Source organism: Mus pahari, unplaced genomic scaffold (genome assembly GCF_900095145.1).
Source record: "Mus pahari unplaced genomic scaffold, PAHARI_EIJ_v1.1 scaffold_6429_1, whole genome shotgun sequence".
NCBI classification, from domain to species: Eukaryota; Metazoa; Chordata; class Mammalia; order Rodentia; family Muridae; genus Mus; species Mus pahari.
The window spans coordinates 51,482-60,984 of NW_018392511.1; positions in this window are offsets into that span (position 1 = coordinate 51,482).

The window sequence follows — 9,503 nt, forward strand, 5'->3', positions numbered from 1 at the left end:
GGTTTCTGTTTGTAAGATTCTTATGTTTGCCTTTCACCATCTGATTATCTTTGGTGTTAGATGTTCTAGCTGTCTCTGGCTGGAGATTTTTCCTCCTGTGATTCTGTTAGCTTCTGCCAGTGCTCCTGGGAGTCTCTCTCCTGAGTTCCAGTGGTCTGAGAACTCTCTGCAGGCAAGCTTTCCTCTTTCAGGGAAGGTGCACAGAGGTATGGCACTCAGATCCTACTCCTGGGTGAAGAAGAAGGCCCAAAGTGACCCCGTCCAAGAAGCTCTGTTGCTTCTTCAGCCCAAGTGCTCTCCTGCATGGTCTGTTCTCTGAGAGACCTGGGATACAAGATTGTGCTCTCACCTGAGTCCCAGGGTCAGAGCCCTCTCTGGAGGCTAACTCTCTTCAGAGATCTTAAGATTCTGGGTGTGCTAGGGCACCTGTGGCATGGAGAGTCCTCTGGGGACTGTGGGACTGTCCAGCAAGTTCATGCTCAAGTGGCCTGGGGCTGGTGCTGACTGAAACTAACCCTAGCCACTGGTCAGGAGCGTTTCCTGTGTCCCTCTTCCTGCAGGCACAGGGCCCTGCCTGTTGTTTTGGAAAATATGTTGTGTTTCACTCCCCATTGATCCCAAGATCTTGGATGTGCTAGGGCTCATGCTGTGTGGAGAGACTCTGGAAACTGTGGGACCCTCTGCCAAGTTCGTGCCCAAGGTTACCCGGGCCTACATATTTTCAATACAAACTCTTAAATAAGCCCACAATATTCACCAAATGTATTTGATTTGTTTGAGGAGGAAAGGACACTATGTAAGAAAGAAAAGGTGTTCACCCCAAAAGTGCTGATTAGGTTAATAGTGAAAGGCATGGTTTGTGTGAATTTTAGATGGATATGAGCCACCATGTGGTAGCCTGGAATTGAATTCAGGACTTTGGGTACAGCAGCCACTGCTCTTCTCAGCCATCTTTCCAGTTCTCCTAGTTCTTTTTTATTTCATGAAAGAATCTAGAAGATTGTTAGTAGTGTAGTAAACATAACAAAACATTGACAAAATCTGGTTAGAAGTAAAATCCCTGATTTCTTTACAGGAGGGGGTTAATGTCATTGATTTGTCATTTATTTCTCCCCCCCTCCCCTCCCCTCCCCTCCCCTCTTCTCCCCTCCCCTCCCTTCTCTTCTCTTCTCTTCCCTTCTCTTCTCTTCTCTTCTCTTCTCTTCTCTTCTCTTCTCTTCTCTTCTCTTNTCTTCTCTTCTCTTCCCTTCTCTTCTCTTCTCTTCTCTTCTCTTCTCTTCTCTTCTCTTCTCTTCTCTTCTCTTCTCTTCTCTTCTCTTCTCTTCTCACCTATTTTATCTATTTTGTCATCCCTCTCTCCCATCTCCTCCCCTCACATCCTCCCTCCTCCTCTATACTACTTTTCTTCCACCTGCACATATATACTTTTTCTCCTCACTTCTCTTTCACTGACCTCATTTCTGCTCTCTACTTTTACCCCTTCCCTAAACTACCCTTTTAATTTCCCCTCTTCACTTCTTCCATTCTATCTTTATACCTCTTCGCTTTCACTCTACTTCACATTCTTGCTGAACCTAACCTGATCCCTCTGTTACACAGGGACTGTATTATTTAAAAGAACTCAGATTTAAAAATACATAACTCTGAGAAAAAACTTTTAGTCCAGCAAATTAAGTTCTCCCTATGATAAAAATGGCAAGAACTTGAATCATCAATGATAATTTCTCTGCTATCATGTGAGTATTTGCAGCAATATTATTATTTTGATGTTGGCCAAATAAAATTAAATCCAAGTGGGCATTACTTTAAAAATGCTCCTTATAGATCACTTTGTTTTAAATTGGTAAATCTATTGAACTTAGATGTGAGTCACTACTAATCAGGACGCATAAACCTCTTTGTTTTGTCCTTGCGGGGCTGTACCACTCCCTCAACTGTGGTCAAGTATATGTGCACACAGGAAATGATGCAGAATTACTGTGAAAGGAACTTCTGACAACAAGGCATTAACTTACTCTGATTTGAGTATTTTTCTTGAAAATATTGATTTTATAAATTTTTAGTTTTAGTTTTTGAGAAAGACTTTCTCTTGTTGTCAGAAAAGGCATGTACTCACAGTCATAAGGCAGTCTCACCTGGAAGTCAAATTTGTGGAGGACCCATTGCCTTTTTGTGCATCTTGAGCAAGGGTATTTTATATTATTTTTATTAGATATTTTCTGGTTTCCCCTCTGAAAACCTGCTATCCCCACTCCACACCCCCTGCTCACCAACCCACCCACTCCTGCTTCCTGACCCTGGCATTCCCCTACACTGGGGCATAAAACCTTCACAGGACCAAGGGCCTGTCCTCCAATTGATGTTCCCCAAGGCCATCCTCTGCTACATATGCAGCTGAAGCCTTGAGTCCCTCCTTGTGTACTCTTTGGTTGGTGGTTTAGTCCCTGGGAACTCTGCTGGTAATGGTTGGTTAATTTTGTTGCTCCTATGGGGCTGTAAACCCCTTCAGCCCCCTGGGTCCTTTCTCTAGTTCCTCCATTGAGGACTCTGAGAACAGATATATTAATTTCTTTTTCAACATGCCCTTTTTGACCCAGTAAGATGAGAATATCCTTACAAATCCATCATCCTTTGCTTTTATGGACAGATATTCATGCAGAGTACTGCAGTTTATAGCTGTGTTTTTAATCACTGTTTTTTTACTTTGGAATTCTTCATCTGCTCTTCATTCTCCAATATGTTTGTGACATATTCTATTAATTTGCAAAATACGCTATTGGCATACATCACAAATGAAATGTAAAATATCAAAATTCAAATGTTAATCACATATAAAACAGATAAATTTCATACAAATGTGAACTTTTTCATTAAAAAATGTTCATTCAATACTGGGATGACAACCATGAGAACTTTATCCATTTATTAAATAAAGACATTAAGACCAAAAATATATTTACTGTTCTATTATAGTTGTCTAAACATATGTCAAATGAAATTTTATGTGTATCTATATGCACAATGGAAAATATTTTCTGTGGGACAAAGAACATAAGTGATATACAAATACTAATGAAGAAGATGATGATCAAAGGTATTTATTTATACAAGGTAGAAACCATAGAAGCGCAGATATGAATACTTAGCCTGGACCAAGTGATACTGAATTTGACAAGACAAAGAAATCTCAAAAGAAGGAATTGCAATTTTATTCCCATGTGTCTGATTTTTCCCACACATTTATTCTCATAAATTAACAGGAATTGTAACTAATGCTCTTCGTTTCTACAGAAGAAAAATAGACTCCTGTCCTTGTGCTACTTAGCACCAGTATTTCCAAAAGAAAACTTCCAACTGCCAAGGTGACCCAGAGTTAAAGTGGAAGCCTGAAGTAAATAAGGGGTTATCAGATTTAAATGCTACTCTTCTGGTGATTGAGGTCCTGCCATGTATTACATCTCACTGAGTATTCCAGAAAAATTGTGTGTGTGTGTGTGTGTGTGTGTGTGTGTGTGTGTGTGTGTGTCCTTAAGCAAGGTGACAAATATTTGAGGAAAAAAAAAGAAGACCCTACCCACTACTTGCTACTAGGGCTTCTATAGCAAATTGCCCTTCCCAAAGAATATCAGGGAAAGGAGACTATGCACAGGGGCCTCTTTTCAACAGGCTTCCTCCAACTCTGCAGTGCTCAGGACTCAGATGATCTTCATCTCTCATAATATTCAGAAGGTGCAACATTGTGTCAGAGAGAGAGAGAGAGAGAGAGAGAGAGAGAGAGAGAGAGAGAGAGAGAGAGAGAGAGAGAGAGAGAGAGAGAGAGAGAGAGAGAGAGAGAGAGAGAGAGAGAGAGAGAGAGAGAGAGAGAGAGAGACAGAGAGAGAGACAGAGACAGACAGAGAAACAGAGACAGAGACAGAGACAGAGCTCTGCATTCAAGCAACTAGCTGCAAACTGTCCTGTCTTCGGCAGGCCTGAGGGAAGGAATTAAGACTCACAATGTAAAGTATGTATCTCTCTGATGGTAGATGCTGAATGGAGCATCACTGCTCTGTGAGCCATGTACCTTGTCTCCCTGTAGTCACCCACATGTTGTGATATTTTGATATACTGAGAACTCATCTCTTCTGAGGTTAACATGATATCACAAAGGATATAAATGACACTGCCCAATGAGTGAGTTGACATCATCCTTTTCCACAACACAAACTTTAAGAAACTTTCAATTGTGTTTGAACTGTACAGGGACATGCTGAAAATTGGTCTGAATTCTGCTTTCTTGGGGTGTTAGGACACAAAGGGAATCCAAGGAGTTGGAGGAGAGGGGTCAATTCTAAGGAAGAATTAAGAGGTGATGATAATGGGAGCTCTGGTTGATTATTGAATACTCTTGGAGGCAGTGACTTCAAATCCTATTGAGTATACAAACAGAAACCAACCAGACCATGTGCACACACATGCTCTGAAACAAAACATTTTCATCTTGTTATGTTGAGTTGCTGTTTTTTTTTTCCAGAGAGCAAAACATTACTTGTAGAAACATACATTAATGAACATAAATTAGTTAATTGCATTTTCCTTAATTTTTGTCAAAAATAATGAATTTTTATTCCAATTTAGGAACATAGGAAGTCACATATGCAATAGGGAAAAAAACCAAATACTTCCCTATATCCTGATTTGTGTTACTTAACATACCTTCTACTTAAATTGATAACTTTAATCACACATACCAAACCTGCACCTTATTATCATCCTAAGCATCTACAGGTTCCTCTTCCATCTCAGAGGGCCTATACACCTGGAATACAGATAAAACACATGTCAATAGCAAGTTCTGAGAAAGTAAGATCAGTTGTTCTCATTTCAATGGCATTTCCCCTGTACATCTCTCCACCTTTTAGTTCCTTGGATAAGGATTTCTCAATTTTCCTGATTTTACTAAAGAACCTGCTCTCTATCTCACAGATTCTTTGTATTGAATTTTGTTATTATTGTTCTTTGTGTTTTATTGATTTCATCCTTGAGTTGATTATTTCTTCCTGTCTACACTTCCTTTATGTGATTCCTTTTGTTCTAGAGATTTCAGGAGTGTTATTAAGTTGCTAGTATGTGATCTCTTCATTTATCAGTTTTCCAGCAAAAGGAATGAGAGACCACCTCCAGTAGATAGACAGGGCCTATCTACCTCCAGAAGATAGACTGGAATGGGATCACCCACTTACCTTCAAAATTTTTGACCCAGAATTTCTCCCATCTAAAAGACATACAGCAACAAATATGGAGCAGAGACTGAAGAAGTAGATGACCAGTGACCAGCCCAACTTGGGATCAATCCCATGGGCAGGCCCTGAATCCTGACACTATTATTGATGATATATTGTGCTTGCAGACAGGAGCCTAGCATAGCTATCCCCTGAGAGGTTATACTGGCAGCTGACTGCAAAAGATGCAGATACTTACAGCCAACCATTGGACTGAAGTCAAGACCCTTATGGAATAGTTGGGAGACTGAGTGAAAGAACTGAAGGGAATAGCAACTCCATAGGAAGAACAACAGTGTCAACTAACCTGGACTGCCTGAACACTCCCAGAGACTAAGTCACCAACCAAGGAGCATAAATGGGCTTTTGAATGGCCCCCAGCACATATGTAACAGACAACTGCCTTGTCAGGCCTCAGTGGAAAAGAATGTGCCTAAAACTTATAGATACTTGATGCTTCAGGGAAGGAGAATACCTTTGGAGGGATGCGGTGGGAGTGGATGGGTAAGTGAACACTATCTCAAAGGTAAAGGGGATGAATAATGGAGTGAACAACTCTGGGGGGACGGGACAACATTTTTAATGTAAATAAATAAAGTAATTTTAAAATTTTTAAAGGTTTGTTTTACTTCAATGTACATATGTTTTCTTTTGTTTCTGTTTTTGTTTTTGTTTTGAAGAAACATACACTCTGTTTTAATCCCACTGAATAAATGTGTAGATCATCGAAACACATTTGTACTGAATTAAGCAGACTTTATTTTGTAAACAGAAACCCTGGTCCAGGGGCTGTTTCCCCTATTAGGGGCCTCAGAAGAACAGCCATGACCTTTCTAAATCCTTTTACAGGGCAAAACCGTAAACTGGAGTTTTTCAGGACAGAGTAAGGGTATGGAATAAGTTATATTCTCGGAAACAGACAGATGAGATTTAAACAGAAATTAACATATTTTGATCTTATAACAAAATGACTACAGACCTTAATGTGACTCATGTTGGTTCATGACCCAGGAAAGAGCAGAGTACTATTTTGTGCTAAAAGGACGTAGTAATAAACTGGCCTCTACCCTCATGTAACTATAATTGGGGATTGGTACATCTCTCAGCTATCATTGGAGAAGCTTTTTGGCATTCTGTGGTGATTAACACAAAGGTCCATATTTGTTCAGTGTGCTCATAATATCAGGCAATGGAATGCCCAGATAAAAATGGGACATCTCTATAAAAGCTATTCCTTACACGACTAAAGGGCCATTATGGAAGAAGAGGAAGAAAAGTGTTATATGCCTTCTTCTGGTAGGTGAATCTTAGCAAACAGGCTTTGCACATACACAACAGAACACTAATGGTAATTCACTTGTTCTGACTGTATGCCCAAAACCTGCATAAGATCAATGTAGAAAAATACCAGCTAAGTGGAGAAGGTCAGGAAGTTCCACTTTTAGTTGAAGAGATAGATGGTTTCAGATAGTTTCTGAGAAGAACTATCAGATTTCCTTAAGATTTCCACCTTATAGAGACTCCTCATAGTTCTATCAATGCCTCTGCCCTAGGCATATACTAGCTTCTCTCAATAGAATTAGAGAATTTTTTTGTGTGTCTTGTTTAAGGAGCACATGAAATTCAGAGGGAATTGTAGTGGGTGGTTAAGAAAAGAAAGTAATTGAAGAGAAATAATCGTTTATAGATAAGTAAAACAGAAATGCCTATATGAAACCCTCAATCATTTTAAGTAACACATATTGTGAATCTAAAAATTAACTGTGTTGATTTGTGTTGAAAGAAGTAAGAGAAAACTGGAATCCAAATCAATTCACAGACTTCCTTAACTTTCTCATGAATATGACCTCAATGTTTCTAGAACCTCTGCAGTACACCAGGTTATTCTTCATGGGTCTTAATAATGTCATCACTCCTAAAAATAACTTATCCCTTTGGAAAATTTTACAAGTAACTCTCTCCAAAGTGTTTATGATAATTAACAACTAGAAAATTTTATAGATAATCTTGTCTCCCAAACCCAGTGATGTCATTACTGCTGTAGATGAAATGAAACCTCCAGTTCTGGAAAGTGGTAAGGTCAGAGACATCTACCTAAGGCTCAGTATGACTCTCTTTTTTATTTATTTTTTTTCCCAATTTTTATTAGGTATTTACTTCATTTACATTTCAAATGCTATCCCCAAAGTCCCCTATACCCTCCCCTCTCTGCACCACTACCCACCCACTCTCACTTCTTGGCCCTGGTGTTACCCTGTACTGGGGCATATGAAGTTTGCAAGACCAAGGGGCCTCTCTTCCCAGTGATGGCTAATAAGGAATCTGCTCAATGAACCAACCATCCTGTAGAGGCAAGGAGCCAAGTGAGTACTTTGTATTTCAGTCTGAGTAGCAGAGTCAGTAAAAAAGAGAGGCCAAGGTAAATGTTCATGTCTGCTAATAGGAAAGTGATATAGAATGAGATCTATGGAATGGACAGATAAGGACAACAATGATTCCATAACTAAGAGATGATTGAAAAGTTAGAAGTGTTCCTCACCATGTACCAGTCCCTGTCATTTCTTACTGAAATATAATTTCCCTATTAAGAGTAACTGTGGATAAAACAGGTTAGTGAAGCCCATCTTTGAAGGTGCTGGAGGATTGTGAAAATAAGTCAATATGATAAGTCACTTTACCTCAGGCAATATGTAAACTAACCTTAAAGCATTATTGTTACCATTTAATTCATCGTGGTTTTGTGGCATAGGAACTTTTGGAATGGAAATATAAGTAACACCCAATCCTGGAATGTACAGGAAATGAATTTCCTGTATTTGTGGATTGAAAAGTATTCATGTGAGACACTACATCTATGATCCGGTTACAGAGACAGTAACTGTATTGAGTGTCTGTATTGAGTGGTCACTGATACAATGTCTGGCTGGAAGCCTCTTCCTCTGAAATGTGGTAATGAAACATGGAATGGAACATACATACCATTTGAGTATTGAACAATCACAGCAAGCAAATGTGTCTTGTTTTCCCTGGTTTAATCAAACTCTAAACCCAAACTGATGTCACATCTTCTCTCACTATTTGTTCTTCTTGTTCACAGAACACAGGAACTTTTTCGTGGTATGATCCCAGAGTTCTATCCCTCAGATAAATTTGTATCCACCTCTAGTGTTGAATCTCACTGGACAATAATTAATCTTTCACATTTCTTCACGTTGAAGCTTACTGTTTTGAATGCATCTCCTCTATTGAATACATCATAAATTTCTTTATAACAGAGTCATTAAAACAGGTATGAGATGAAAACCTTTAAGCACAGCATTTGGGAGGCAGGGGCAGGCAGATTTCTGTGATTTTTGAGGACAACCTTGTATATGTAGTGAGTTGCAAGATAGCTAGAGCTAGAAAGATCCTATCATGAGAAAATACATTTTTAAAAGCAAATGCATGCTGAATTTGAAAGAAAATGCTTTAGTAACTTAACTTTCATTTCACACTATTATTTCTTAAATATATATATTCATATTCCATGTGTTTTATACAGGGTAACAGTATTTGTAATTCATGTGCACTTCCTCCTATAGCCTTTACCTCTGAGTCACAATAATCCATATTTCTAGTGGCATTTTAAATATCAAGTTCACCTTGTGCTTCTCAAATTGCTGCAGACAGACCACAATTGGTTCCTCGATCCACAGGAAAATTCAGGGTTCTGGTTACAGACAAGGAAGGAGTTGGTGTGGATGACAAACAGACACAGACACAGAGAGAATGTATATCTCAATGTAATTTTGTCAAAGTTAGCATCAGTTTTATATAATACAGAAAACAAAGAAGTAGGGTGTCACAGCAGGCAATGTATATTGAAGTTATCTGACACAAAACAGAGGAATGCCCTCAAAGGACTGACAGGAACCAGGCAATGTTTATAGTTATGATAAAAGCAGCCCTGCCCATATACCCAGAAGATCTTCTAAATGGTAATAAGGACACATACTCTACTATGTTCATAGCAGCCTTATTTATAATAGCCAGAAACTGGAAAGAACCCAGATGTCCCTCAATAGAGGAATGGATACAGAAACTATGGTATATTTACACAATGAAGTACTACTCAGCTATTAAAAACAATGAACTTATGAAATTCTTGGACAAATGGATGTATCTGAGGATATCATCCTTAGTGAGGTAACCCAATCACAAAAGAGGTCACTAGATATGCAATCACTGATAAGTGGATATTAG